The following is a 15439-nucleotide window of genomic DNA, read 5'->3' on the forward strand; positions in this document are numbered from 1 at the left end:
TAAAATACAGTCAGTGTCTGCTTTAAATGAACACATGACTCTTTCTGCTTTGAACTAATCAGTAAGTTCATGTGTTTGACATCAATTCTGCAGCTCCACCAGTCAGAGCCCTTCTTCACACGCCTCAGCTTTAAAGTACATCAGCAGCACAGTATGTCAGTGCTTCTGTAATTTGATGGAAGGCGCGTCATCTATATTCATGTAGATAGTTATAAAAGTCAAGACAGTAAAACTTTCACCACCCTAGTTGTTCACAAATTGTAAAGATAGTTTTGTATTTGCACAATTTCACGAAGACAAATGAGGTTTTCTTCAACATTCACCCTGAAAACAAACTGTTATATAATGTACAGTTGTGACAGAAGCTCATTCAGACTCTTCCTTTAGTCTGAACCATAAATCATGATCTCAGTATAGGAATAGAAATATATTTCCATACTCCAACAATGGTCAGGTTGAGAGCAGACATTTTCCACAGTCCACTGAAAGGCAGAGGAAGCTCAGACGCCATAATCATGGATCACATCATGCATAAAATAAAGAATACATCCAATGTAGCTCAATGTGACCTCAAGAATTTGTGACGTGACCACAGAGAGCCTCCGTACTCTTGTATGTGTGTGTGCAACATCTTGAAATAATGCAGGAAGTGAAGGAGACGCGGCGTGTAGACCTGAACATGACCTCTCGTAAACCTTATGTTTTAAGCTTCTTATGAGACCGGACCGGCAAACATCCGGTGCAGACAGAGCTTACAGGATGGTTAAAAAAATACATGACTTACCGTAAACCCACTGATGCAAACCAGCAGAAACACAAGATATCAATGTTGCTGAAACATTTAGTCTTAAAAATCATGAAAAGCCAACAAAAGGAGAAAGTAATGATGGTCATATTTTTATCCCTGGTAATATCTTGCACAAAACATAATGCCAGAGCATTATGAGAAACATAAATACCCTATGTAGGCGTTTGTGGTTGGAGGTAAAGGAAGAGAGAACAAACACAAGACTTTCATCAGGGAGGCCAGAATTGCATTCTACATGGCGGAAACAAAAAGTCAACAACACTAATGACTAAAAGAAAGGTACAACAACAACTTTGAGCTCGGCATGAGGGACTTCCTCCCATGCTGGAACTGCTAGTTAACGATGAATATCACTGAAAGACATACACAAAGTCATTAAATGTGAAATATATGTCTGCAACTTTTATTTTGAAAGTCAAACCTTACATTTTCTCTGAGCTTTTGTTAACTCAATATCAATCAATCAATCAATCAATCAATCAATCAATCAATCAATCAATCAATCAATCAATCAATCTTTATTTGTATAGCGCCAAATCACAACAAACATTATCTCAAGATGCTTTTACAAACAGAGCAGGTCTAGACCACTCTATGTCAAATTATGAACAGAGACCCAACACCAAGACAGGATAAGACTCAATCTGACCCCACCTTAATTCTCCATGAGCACTGCACCTCGCAGTATTTAGCTAGTTACAGTAGTGAGGAAAACTTCCTTTAACAGACAGAAACCTCGAGCAGAACCAGACTCATGTCAGACAGCCATCTGCCTCGACTGAGTTGGGTCTGGAAAAAGGGATAGAGGAGAATAAGAGAGAGAGGGAGCAGTGATAGTGATGAGACGAGTAATAGAAGTTGTTGCCACTGGAGTCCAGCATGTCTGTATCAGCAGGAGTCTGGAACGTCCACAGCAGGAGGACGTCTACGGCTGCTCAGAGGAACCTACGAGACAAGGAAGCTCAGGGACTCCAGAAAGGTCTATGGTTAGTAACTTTAATGGGACAGGGAGAGTTAAAGTAAGTGATGAGGGGGTTGCTATATTTTAAAACTTTTGTCATTTAAGCTAATATGACTACTTAGCATGTACAAAAGTGTTGCTGCAAGGATGAAAAGATCCTCTTGAAATCAAGCAAGAGGCCAGGACTCGGCTGCAGTAGTTGTCAAAGGTTTAAAGAGAGAACAGATCGTCTTATTTAGCCGACAGAGGCCATGTTCAATTTTTAACACCTTTATATTGTTACTAAATCTTCTTACCTATCAACCAAACTACATGCAGAGAAAGTTTAATCTTTTCCTGGAGGTTTCAGACTAAACAGAAACCTCTTCCAGACCTACAGCACTGACCTCAGCCCTGTTCTGGGGAATGACTGTAAAACCTCTGATACGGTTCAGACTGACTCAGCTGTGACCCTGTTCGCCCTGACCGGTCTCTGTACTGTCCCATGGTTTGGGTGTTTCAGATGTTTTCAGACGTTCAGCAAATGCATCAGTAAGATTGTAAAATGCAGAAGAATACATCTTCATGCTTCGTCATTGACCACAGACCAACATGACGCGGAGCTCAACTGTGCGTTTTATGACCAGTCTAACAATTTCTATTCCTGTAATGTAAAGATCAGCACTCCTGTGACAACTTCAGAATCGCTGCTTCCTCTTTAATGATAAGAATTAGGCATAAAGATGACGTTTGATAACACCTGTGTGTGTGTTAAACTGAATTCTTTATTCACGCTCTGATACGTCCTCAGATCTGATTTTGTTTCCAGAGCCAGACCTTTATTTATTTTGCAAAACTACCTACCCAACTCTGATGATAGAAGAAGTTTGAAATCAGAGATGAATCCTTTTTAACTCACGCTCAGGACTTATTTGCATGTCTCAGCATTTAAACATCTACAACTGTTTGTCAAAAATGCACGCTGCCTTTCCCCTGAAAACAGTGAAAATGTTTGTAGTGGGTATGGCCGAACTGAAGCATGTGTTTTGTTTAAAAACTGTCTATCTATACATGTGTGAAGATGTGATTACATGTTTACACACGCGTGTCTGAGCTCTAATTTAAAACATGTTTGGAGGAAGTTCTTTAACATCTGAACTAACAGTAACGTGGCTCTCTGAGGCTCAACGGACCAACCGTCTGTAATTACAGACTACCAGGCTGAGCAGGCTGGCACTCCCAGGCACAGTCCAACCAAGAGGCCCCGTCTCAGGGGGAGGAAGTCACCTTACATGGACACTCTTCTGGATCTGTGGCCTGAGGCCCGGCTCTGTGGTTCACTGAAGCTGCTGACCTACAATAACCTCATTCTGTGACTATGTAGACATATGGCTACTGTATAGATTTCTAAATTTAAATCTGCCAGACTAAGAGGAATGAGAGCTAGTCAGCGAGGGAGTAGAGGATGGAGGATGAGAGCACAGCGGGACAACATCATGCGTTGTTATGTTTCATCATGTTGATGTTGTTTTCACATTTTCTGATTATATTTCACAGAAATCTTAAAAGTACATGTTAACATTTAGCATATTACCATGCAAACTGTGTGTCAGGTATCTTTGTAATACATGCTTACGAGCAGGGGCGATTCGATTCTAGGATGGGATGTTTAGGGGTGCTGAGCACCTAGAGAGCTGCCCAGCCGGGCAAGATAACTTTCACAGTTTTGTATATTTATATGCAATTTCATTCCAACATTTTTGGAAGAAAAGTATAACACAAGTCTGTGACTAAACCATCAAATCTGATAAAGGTTATTTAAATGCTGAGCCACAGCAAAAGAGAAATGGATTGGAATCATAAAAGTAATATGGTAACCCTAATTTCTGGGGAAAGAAAACTCAGTTTGACACAGCAGCTCCTCAACATATATATAAACAGTATGTATGTTTCTGGAGTAACCCAGCCCCCTATAGTGAGTGCCAAAAATAACAAAAATTGACACTGGAGTTATTTTTGGACTTTCATTTGAAATACAACGCACAACATGCAAAACACATTTACAGAAACTGACTTTTTCAATGTTGTTCTCTGCCTTTTTCCTTCTTGTCTGTATTATATAATTTGGCAAGATTTTCCTGCCACTATTCTCTGTTTGTTTTCTTACCTGGTTCTTCCTGATCTTGCACTCTCTCCTCTCCTTCCCCTTTTTCATCTCTCCCTCTTTGGACTGACAATAACATACACATAGATTGTAGAGCTGCTGTATTTTTGTTGTTGAAATATTACATTTCAACCAAGTACTGTATGGTTTTGAAACATTTATAATAAATAATATAGAAATAATAAATAAATAAATCTCTCAAATTTTAGGGGTGCTGGGATTCAATTTAGGGGTGCTTCAGCACCCCCAAAAATGGGCTAGAAACGCCTATGCTTATGAGCTCTGGTGTTAATGTTCCGGTGAGGGACTACCTGTTTCTGTTGATTTTGGCGCCCCCTGTAGACCAAACGATACCTCTCATATCTGCTCTGATCTTGTTCAGATGTGTAGATTACGAGCAACAGGTGTGGACACAGGTGAAATTAATGAGTATAATCAAAATGGAGGGAAACGGGCACGGTGGCCTAAGCAACCCAAATACAGAGGTTATAGTCCTCGTCACAGAGGTTCGACTCTCGGGCGCTACCATCTGCTGCATGTCTTCCCCCATAGACTGTACATAAAAAGGTCTTCCCTCACTCTCTACTCCCCCACATTTCCTGTCTCTCTACAGATATCAATAAAGGCAAAAAAGGCACAAAAATATAACACAGAAGGACAGGAAGTAAAATGAAACCAGACACACAAAGGGGCAAGAACTACAAAATAAAACAGGAAACATAAAAGACTAAACTAAGACACACAAGAGAAAATGAACACACACACAAAGAATAAAACACAAGACATGGATCACTAATATACAATACAAGGAATCAAAGACGGATAACAACAGAAAGAAAATATAAAAGCAAACAAGAGCAAGTTGTTACATTGCGCTCTTTATGCACAACATATGGACGTCCGCCTGCAGCGCACTGATCAGATGTTGATGTCTATGATGTTCAAGTCAACTTTTGGCCCAGCACACTGATTGTTTTGTGAATCCTCTGTGGGTAATACACTTTCTATTGAAGAAAATTTCTTGCAACCCTCTTTAAAAATAACCCAACTAACCCACTAAGTAACACCTGAACGAGGCTTTTCAGCATTAATGCCTCCCCTAACCCCTAAACGACACAATAGCTACACACAGTCCATCACACTGTGCTAAAGTTAGGTGTTTTTTCCTTCCACACTTCTTCCTCAGCTCGACAGCAGCACGAGTAAACACACGTAAACCTCACACAAACAAAGAAAGCTAACTTTCCCCTTCTGACTTGAAACTGAAAGAATCTGATGTTAAAAAGATGAATAAATAAAAGACGAGTGAAAGAAAGAGAAGAAACAGACAGTCCCCGTCTATGTTAACCACATTTTCCATGTTGTGGCCTACACAGATTATGACATCTGTTCCCTTTAACTGGAATGAACTGCGTGTTTTCACCTTGGGTTACATGTGTGGGCGGTTCAGATCCTCGGTGTCGTCAGCACAGTTTGTCCAGACTCGGTGTAAGACTTTCCTCCCTCAAATACTACAGCACAATAATATTTTGTCACAAAGCTTTATGTCTTGTTATTCTTATAACATCACAGGTAATTATATGATTTTAAATGTCATCATTATGTGACTAAAGGCCCGGAAGTCTGCTGCTTAATGACTTTCCCACACTGGCTATTTTAAACTGCAGGTAGGACGAATGAGGAGTAATTTTAATTCAATTCTTTAACTCCACTCTCAGCTCAGAGTCTGTGGCTTTATTATGTAACACACACATATACTTGACCAGTCAGTTTAAACATTAAACATCCTGTCTTTGTTTTATTAAACACTCATCAAAAGGGTTGAAGAAGCAATCCATATTATTCATGTTTAACAGCATCTGGACATTTTTAAAGGACAGTTTTGTTCCCTGGCGCTGGGCTCTCCACTCACCTGTGATCCATCTGCTCCTGATAAGCTGCCTCATATAAGCTCCCGGCTTCTCCCCACTCGCTGCCAGATTGTTACTATTCCTCTATTGGACTGTAAACCTGCACAAGTTGAAATGACTAAAAGTGTTTGTCATAACTGATTACATAGACACTTGACACCAAATCATACAACCCGACCATCAACCCACCATACTACACATGTAAGAGCCTTTTTTTCCTGCCTATCGGTCACATCCCAAAGGTTTTCACCTAAAAAGGAGTCTACAGTGTACATGCCTTTAGCCCGGGGACATGTACACAGTGTACTGTTCTCTCATACAGGGGTTCCCAAACTTTTCAGCCCATGACCCCCAAAATTGGTGCCAAAGACTCAGGACCCCACTGTCCCTCAAAGTGATTTAATGTGGCTTCATTTAGCTGGTCTGCAGAATATTACCCTACCTATATGAGCATGTGTCCCCCCCCACCCAACACACACTTAATTTAACCAAACCCATCTTAATTTAAACAAGCACATCTCCACTTATTTATGACAGTTTTGTCAATGGTCAAAATGTTAGAGCCTTCTACAGCAAACAGCGCGTCAATGCTGGCATACTAAATTAGCTTAACCTGAAAAACACTCAAAGTTCTAAGAAGGGGCAGCTTCGTTGGTCCAACTGCTGTCAAAATTCAAGGAAAGAGAAGCCGCTGACTACGGCTACAGAACAGACACGGCCGCTTCTGTCGAGTCCTCTTAAACTTATTTTTTGTCACACATTCATCCAAAAAGATCACAAAGCCATAACAGATAAGAAGATATAAAGGTTAGCTCGCGCTACACGTATTGTGTACTATAACCCTTGAAGTAACTGATAGGAAATAAGTAACTGACGTAAAACAAGTCAAAGAGAAACCTATGTTGCCCCAGACTTTCAGGGAATTTGGTTGAGACCCCCTTCCAATTTAGGGACATGCATGGACAAGTTTTGTAACCCTTAGGCTAGCAGAGCCCAGGTAGGTATAATAAATAACTAGAGATCAAGATAAGTTTGGGCTTTGTAGTAGGCTATGTCATTGGTTCGCAGACCTATAAAAGGTGTTGGTCAACAGCACTCTGGGAGTCAGCAGATTTGCAGAACTGTTCTCCCAAGCATTCCGGGTGCTTGTTCGATGCTGGTATTGTTTTCTTGTAATAAACGTATTACTATGCAAGCAAGCCAGTGTCACGAAGATTCCTTCTGCATCTACACATCACGGGCGGTCAAGATACAACACCCTTCTTCAACGTTAGACCATTCCACCCGTGTGGAATAAGCATTCTCGCACCAAGGCCCATCGCGCATTGACACATGACCCGCCCTGCTCTGCCTCTGATTGGTTGAAACAATGGTTCTGGCTAGCTGTATTTGTTGAAAGCAGTGTCAGTTCAATAGGATAGCATTAATGCGACCACAACAAAGCACACATGGAGTTTTTCCCCTTGCCATTTTTCAAATGACGTAAATCCGTCATGGCGACGGAGAACTTAAATCAATGAGTTTACTCAATTGTTTTCTCTTCTTTTTTTTAATTTTCAAGTTTCCCCAGCTTAAATTTAGTAGTTAAATTTTTTAATATTTTTAATTCATACATACTAGATGAAACTGAGTCCTGACTGTTTTCGAAACCGCCTACTATACCAGCAGTACTGATTTGACCAAAATTCAGTATGTAGTAAGTAGTATGTGAAAAAGAGCAAAATCTACAGTATGCCAAACCCCCCGGATGTCTACTGACTGGAAAATTTCACAGTTTGAACCAGTTTGCCTCGCGTACTCTTTCCCACAATGCACAGCGCTCATTACGCTTTTTCTTTCCTCTTCTTTTTTTGATGTGGGAACTCAGTATTTAGGTGCTGTGAAAATTCTTAAGTCAGTGATACTTGTGTGTTATAGTCCAGTGTGAAACTTTCCTCTTGAGCAGAGGTCCTTTAATGCATCATGCAGAGGCTGACACGAGAGGATTAAACAGAGAGAGAGAGAGAGAGAGAGAGAGAGAGAGAGAGGCAGCTAAATATACCCTCTTTAATATGAGGTCTGGACCTGTGAGCCGTCAGAGGAGGGTTTGGGTGGATGCCACGTACATCTGCCCGCTACAACTTACTCAGTATGTGTGTGGCATCGCGGCTTTACATTAACGTCATGCAGGTGGAGCTGGAGTTCAAATGTAATGTTTCACAGCTGAAGGTCTTTAACTGGGTTTTTCCTAAGAGGGTCTTATTTTCCTTATCCTCCTTTCAAAGGTGTTCAGGCTGTCAGTGATGGTGCTTGTGAATTAGACAGTTTTTGTAATAAAGTTTCTTTAACTGAATGCAAAATGGCTCATCTAGATACACACAAATTATATTAATTAATTAAATGGACTATATTTGTCCCATTAAAGCAGCTGCAACAGCTGGACTATCATTTTGTGAATCAAGGCCTCAGTTTCTCCAAAGACTGCAAATATTACTGGGTCGTAATTTATAAGACTAAAACTAGATTCCTCTTGAGATTATTTATCATTTTGCTGCAGGTGTAAAGAAAACAACCACTGGAGCAGAAACAGAAGGAGCTTTGGTGAAGGTCCCTTTTTGAGTGCTGTAGTTTTGTTGTATTAGTTTTTAGTCTCACTATTAACTGAGTTTTATTGTTAAAACCGTTTTAACTCACCTTACTTTATTTATTTACTTGTTTTTTTATTTTTATTTTTTTATTTTTATTATCTAGTTCAAATGTTAATCACATTTTATTTATTTTATTTTATTAATTTATTTATATTAAGTATAGCGTCTTATTTTCTTTATTATCTTAGAAATGTATTTCAGTAGAAGTTGCAGAAAAGTCAGATTGATGTTGTGCAAACAAGTAAACAAAACATGAATTCATCATATTTATTCTTTGCATTAAATCCACCTGTTAGTTCAATGTTAATAATTCTCTTCTTAACACAGCTCAGAGTGAGGGCTTTTAAAGCATCCCGTCCTGCTAAACACTACATATCGTTTGGTCACACTTTAATAGTGTTGACAGAACAAACTCAGCATGTAAAAGTTTCATTAGAGGAAACACTGTCTTTTCTTGGTGTGTTTTATTGGCCTCTCCTTTTTATTTGATGCTAAACTGGCTCCACTGCCACTATTTTAATCCATGATGGCTCCCACGCTGGCTTTTGTTCCATTTCCCAACAAGTTTTAGAAAGCTTGTAAAATTGTGGTTCAACAGATTTGAAGAGATCCCGGAGAGATAGAAAAAACAGTGAGGATGAAAAACAGAAGGGAGCAGATGTGAGAAGGAGAGATGGATCAGACTTGTTTAACACATTTCATGTGTTGTATATCAACAGTATGCTAGCTGTAATAAAAATGCATAGATAATTCAAATGTATTAATGACCAGAAATAAGTTGACGGATTAATGCAAGAATCAAATCGATACCTGGAGTTTGTGTTAGCATTCAGATTCATATTACCTAAGCCATGGGACATGCAATATGTTGTTATGCCAGTATGTTAACATACATGCAATGCTCAATTAAAGCTCCTGTGGGGAGTTTTTGTCTGGTCATGAAACAGGTTGAAATTAATATTGATTCATCTATAAGTCAATGAAACAAGACTGATTGTGTGTTATTGTTTGTGATTGTTTGTGATATTGCTTCACATGCCTGAATCCACTGCTGTTGGTTAGGTGTGAGATGAGGATGCTAACATCATGCTACAGAAACTGTGTTTTGAAAACTTTCCACACCAAAGATTTATCATTAGTTTATGTTAGGAATTAAAAATTAAGAAAGAAGAGACGTGTTTTTTGTTGGTAAATGTACAAGAATCAACAAGATCAGCAAAGAGATATATTGCTCCATGCTGTCCACAGGGGGGGTTGGGGGCGCCAAAATCAACACAAACAGCAAAGTCCTAACAGAAGCTCCAAACGTATTTATCAGATGCAGTTTTTATCTGCTTTGGCAGTACTTTTTTTTATTAGCATCATAGAAACTGTTGAACAATTAAATTTACTCAAGTACAGCAGAGGCTGACGCTAAGTCATTAAAGTGGCAGATATTTAGTGGTAAACAAAGTGTTACACTAATTCAACTTTGGCCTGATGATTGCAGGGGATGAAAATCTCAGATCACCTGCATCACCACTGAGGAGACTGACTTAACTCCATCCATCCATCCATCCATCCAATAGTTGTTGATGTTTTTTAGATGTTATGCTCATCTTGAGCTGACTTACTCTGCTCTTATTAGCCACCTGTTGCTGACATGTCAATGGATCATTTGCAAAAAGGCCAATGAACATTTATTTAAGATGACTTAGTCATTACTTTGTTGACTCTTTTTTTTCTGTCTGTTGTTGTTAATTTATTTAACACTTACTAGAACTGCTTAAAGTTGTGTTCTTTGATTATTTTGATGCTTCTGTTTTTGAACTTTCCACCGTAGAGCTGACTTTGAAACACTTCTGTAATAAAAGATAAAAGATGCTGTTTTTTTTAACATAGGTTATATATAAATGTAGACTTTGCGTAATCCACACATGTGGAGAAATGTTGGGGTTCTGGACCTAAACTTTATGCAGTGTTCGTTTTTCACCACTAGATGGTGGTATTGTTTACTTCTGGGTTTAAAGTCTTCACTGTTCTGATCTTGTTCTGTGTTGGACACCAGAGGGCAGCATCTCCATCTTCAGGCAGGGCTGACCTGACTGAATGTAATCTGTAGGCTGAGGCATGTTGTTAGTAATAACAGTATTCAAAGTAATAAAACGGTTTCTATCTGTGAACAAAAGTTACTGAAGTCATGTTTCCAGCTAAAGCGGTTGAAACGTTTGACTCAAAGCAGAGTTTCTTCTCTCACAATGAAAAGTTCATGGAGGGGCTTTTTGACTTAATGGAAAGTTTTTTATACACTAAGACAAAGTTTCCTCCATTAGTCTGATCTGCCTCTCTTTGTTTGTTTCTTATTGATGGGACCAGAGAGGTGCATTGGAGGAGCACCTTGAAGAATAGCATTAGGCAATAAAGCATGTGGTTTGAACCAACCAACCTCAGAAACGTTATTGTCTTTAAATTTTACTTTTACAGTGTGCTGGTTTATTCATTCTTTGATGTTTGAAAAATGTTTAATTCATGGTGGAATATCAGAGTTACATGTAAGATATCTCTTTATGGTCTAAAATTTTGAGATTTTAATTAAATATCTGTTTGGACTTCTAAAGGATGGATGACAGACTAAAGTATCAAGCATTTTAACACCTTAAAATAAGTAAAAGAAAATAAATAGTAGCAAATTATAATTTTTTTATTTAACCTTTATTTTACCAGGAATAGTCCCATTGAGATACAAAGTCTCTTTTTCAAGGGAGTCCTGGCCAAGACAGCAGCATAAAAAGTTTCACAAATAGAACAGGACAAAACATACAGTGGCAAGTAACTATTACATTGATTTATAGATAAGCAGTGTTAAGCTTTAAAACATGTGCACAAGCTGATCAGATCATCCTTTATCCTAGTTTTGAAATCCTCCAATCGAATTAAACAGTCCAGTTTCAGGCGACCCTGAAGCTCAGACCAAGAAGAGGGAGCAAAGACATTAAAAGCACTTTTACCAAAGACAGAGCGAGTCCGAGGAATGACAAAAAGAAATTGTCCATGGGACCGAAGATGACAGCCACTGACAACTTTAGGAGTCAATAAGGAGCATAAATAAGACGGCAGCTCCTGGAGTATGGCCTTATAAAGAAAGACATACCAATGCTCCATTCTTCTGTTGTATAAGGAAGACAAGCCCACCTTCTCATACAAGATACAGTGATGTGTGCGGAAACCTAAACCAGAAACAAACCGCAATGCAGCATGGTACACAGAGTCCAACATTTTCAGAGAGGCTGAGGAAGCATGCATATAAAGAACATCACCATAGTCAATTACAGATACAAAGGTTGCTAGAATGAGCTTTTTACACGCAGCAATGGAAAAACAGCGTCTGTTTCTATAAAAGAAACCCAACTTCACCCTCAGTTTTTTAGTAAGACTCTCAATATGATGATTAAAAGAAATATTTTCATCTAAGAGAAAACCCAAGTATTTAAATGTTGGGACACATTCGATTTCCTCATCTGTGGAGGTGAAAATCTTAGACTCATTTTTCACCGTCCTCTTGGACTTGGAGAAATACATCACCTTAGTCTTGTCGGCATTTAAAACCAGCCTTAGTTTACAAAGATTCATTTGTACTGTGTTAAATGCAGCTTGCAGTTTGCTAATTGCACTAGATACGGACGACGCTGAAGAGTACAAAACGGTGTCATCCGCATAAAAATTAAACTTTGCATCCATTACATTTTTACATAAATTATTGATGTAGATGACGAATAAGATAGGACCCAATATGGACCCTTGCGGGACACCATTTGTTACATTCATATAGTCAGAAGCTAAGCCATCAACCCTGACACATTGCTTCCTACTGCTCAGGTAGCTTTTAAACCATTGAACAGTTTTCAGCGCGAACCCAATGTTAATTAATCTCTGAAAGAGAATGGAGTGATCCACTGTGTCAAATGCCTTAGATAGATCCAAGAAAAGGAAGAAAAATACCTCATCAAACCTTTGGGGGTTCTGCAGGGCGGGCAAGTGGAGTGTCAAATTGATCAGCCAGGGATATGGTGTGTTGTTTCTTTTAAAGATGTTAATCTAAGACTGAAAATATCAGACTTGGTTTTGTGATTTGTTAGCAACAAGCAACTGGATCATATTCACGAGCAACATGCTCTCCTCTTCTGGAAGTGTGACGTCCAAATACAGCACAGAAGATATGCAAAGCTTGGGGGATACGCCATTTGATGATACGGGATGATAGGGGTAAGGTCCAAAAACGATGGCTTTGTATTTTAAAAAGTCAACTCACCCGTCTCATGTTTATAGTCATAGACACTAGACAAGTCTGTGTCCTAAACCACATACTAACATACTACCTACATACTCAAACAGTGTGTGCTGCATGCTGCTCACTGACTTCACTGTTTGAATTCCATCACCTGCATACCATGAACGTCCCCTCTGCATCGTATGACTTTATCAATTCTGGTCAGAGCTATGATGGCTAAGCTAAGCTAGCACACCCATTAAGCCCTATAATAATTTTAAATATACAGACAGTTAGCTGCTTAGTTACTTGATATATATTTTTCCACTTCCAGTCCAATGTGCAGTTTCTTACAGCATTTCATCCCCCCCGTTTCTCTTCCACTTCCTGCTCTATGCACCGTCCTCTCCTCTAAATAAAGGAATGAAAACAGAAAAGTACTTTTTTTTTTTTTAATGGCCACTCTCTTAGCTTTCTGAGCATTTCTACCATACATGAAATTGCATAATTTAAATTCATCTCACTCAATATGAAGCCATATAGTACGAGTCTTATGAAGTGTTTTCTGTGTGTGCTTACTGTGCAGCATTTGTCAGCTAAAGAGAGAGAGTCAGTTCTCCAAGAGTCAATCCAGACCATGAACAGAGCTATAAGGTGTTTTTCGACCAGAGGAACTTTACCATGGAACTACATGTGTTTTGACCGGTAATCTCCCCCCTAAAAAGCCCCTGCTAGGGAGGTTGTACTTCTCAAAGGTCCCGGGACTTTTGGAGGGTAGGGTGGGACGGAAATCAGACTTTTTACATGATTGTCTGATTGGTAGATTAACCGCACACAAAACATCACACACGTGTGATTCACTTGATTTCTCTTTCTTTAATTGGCTCTATCTTTTTTGTATGTGTGTGTGCTTTTCAAAAGAAGAAGCTGTGATTCACTTGATTTAGCAGCTTGTAACAGTAGTCTTCTACACACATCTTCTATACAAAACTGTTTGATCAGTGTTATGAGATTAAAATTGTGTCATACAAAGCTCTTTTAGCTCTTTATTACTGCATGATTGCAGGTAATAATTTAGTATTTTAGTTTATTTATGCTCTGAGCATCTTAAACCAGAATTCTTCACTTCCATGGTGTTCAGCTGGAAGCAGAAGTTGCAGAAGAATATTACAGCAAGAACAGAACTGCATGTATGCGTAGATGCAGAAAGTACAGTAAGAATGAAAACCAGGGCAGCTGAGCGTGCTGGTGCTTTATGTCACTGACAGTTAAAGTAAAAAGACGAACAATACATGAAGAGTAATGCCAAGAAGAAGAAAAGAAAGTTATCTAGAAAAAGAAAGTCACTAAGGCAGAAAGAGAGAAAGAGAGACCGGAGCATCAGCCAAACAACAGAGAGGAAGAGATGAGTCAGAGTTCAAGAGACAAAGATTCGGAGTAAGAGTCGGCTCACATCGCTGGTGTGGTTCAGCATGTTTCCTGTCAGGGGTAATAATAGCTCTGTGTGTTCCTCTCTGCGAGAAGCGTGGGAGGAGGAGCAGCGAGTGACACGTGGGACGGCCGCTTGTTACTGTCACTACAGGGGAAACAGCAACATCCTCCCTTAACACACAAACACACTCACAACATTCACAACATTCACACATGATTTAGCACATCAGCTCTGACGTAGGTGTAGAAGAGTTTATTTTTATGAGGCTTCTTTGGAATCCAAGAACGATGTACTTCTCTTTTTCTTTCCAAATGCAAGATAAAGGACAAATTAAGGTCAAGCACTAAATATTGTTTGAGTATATCCATATATCTTGCACTGGATTAAAAACTGTCCACAGAAAGTTTTGACTCAGGGCCTTTAAGAGAGAAGTCAAACATGTTTAAAAAATCTGAAAAAGGCTCAGCGGTAGAAGAAGCGTTGCATTCATGAGCAGAAGAAGCAGTCAGAGGTTAAACTTGCACAAACTTTAGCTGGTAGCTGGTTGGTCGGTTAAAAGTAGAAGAGAATGGTTATACCACAGGACATTATCACATTCAAACAGAAATAACTCATCTGACAGACACTGAAATGTGTGAGGTGATCTCTAACATGATTGATAAGGGATCTGTACAGGTAAAGCACACCCTGCTTTGTAGACTATTTTAATACTAAATGCACATCTTACCGTCTTGACAGGTAACAAATAATAACATATCGATACCAGTTCAATCAGGAAATCGAGAGGGACTACTTTCTTGCAAGTCAATAATTTATTTGACTAGATTCAGAATGTTAAATCTGCAAAATGTTTGGCGGTTAGACACTATCGGGACATATTCATGTCTTCAAAGAGATGATGAGGCCAACTGCAGGATAGGATAACCCCCTGATGGAGCCTAGACACTGGTGGTGAGTGTGGTGAGGGGTGGACATCTGAAGAACTAAACCCAGACACTGATGATAAGGTCTGGAGGAGACTGGAATGGAGGAGGCTTGGAATGATCCATGTTGCAGGAGCAGAAAGGAGAAGTTCAGCAGCAGGGTACAAATAGTCGGGGTCAGTGGTCAGCATGGTGCAGTCTGTGGCCTCCATTACTGTTCAACAGTCTGATGGTGGTGGGCACAAAGGAGCACCTGAAGCGTTCAGTCTTGCACCATGGTGGAATGATGCGCTGACTGAACGAGCTCCCCATCAGCCACAGCTCATTATGGAGAGGGTGAGAGGGGTTGTCCAGGATGGCTCGCAGTTTGTCCATCAACCTCCTCTCAG

The sequence above is a fragment of the Notolabrus celidotus genome, chromosome 19 (assembly GCF_009762535.1).
Source record: "Notolabrus celidotus isolate fNotCel1 chromosome 19, fNotCel1.pri, whole genome shotgun sequence".
Lineage (NCBI taxonomy): Eukaryota > Metazoa > Chordata > Actinopteri > Labriformes > Labridae > Notolabrus > Notolabrus celidotus.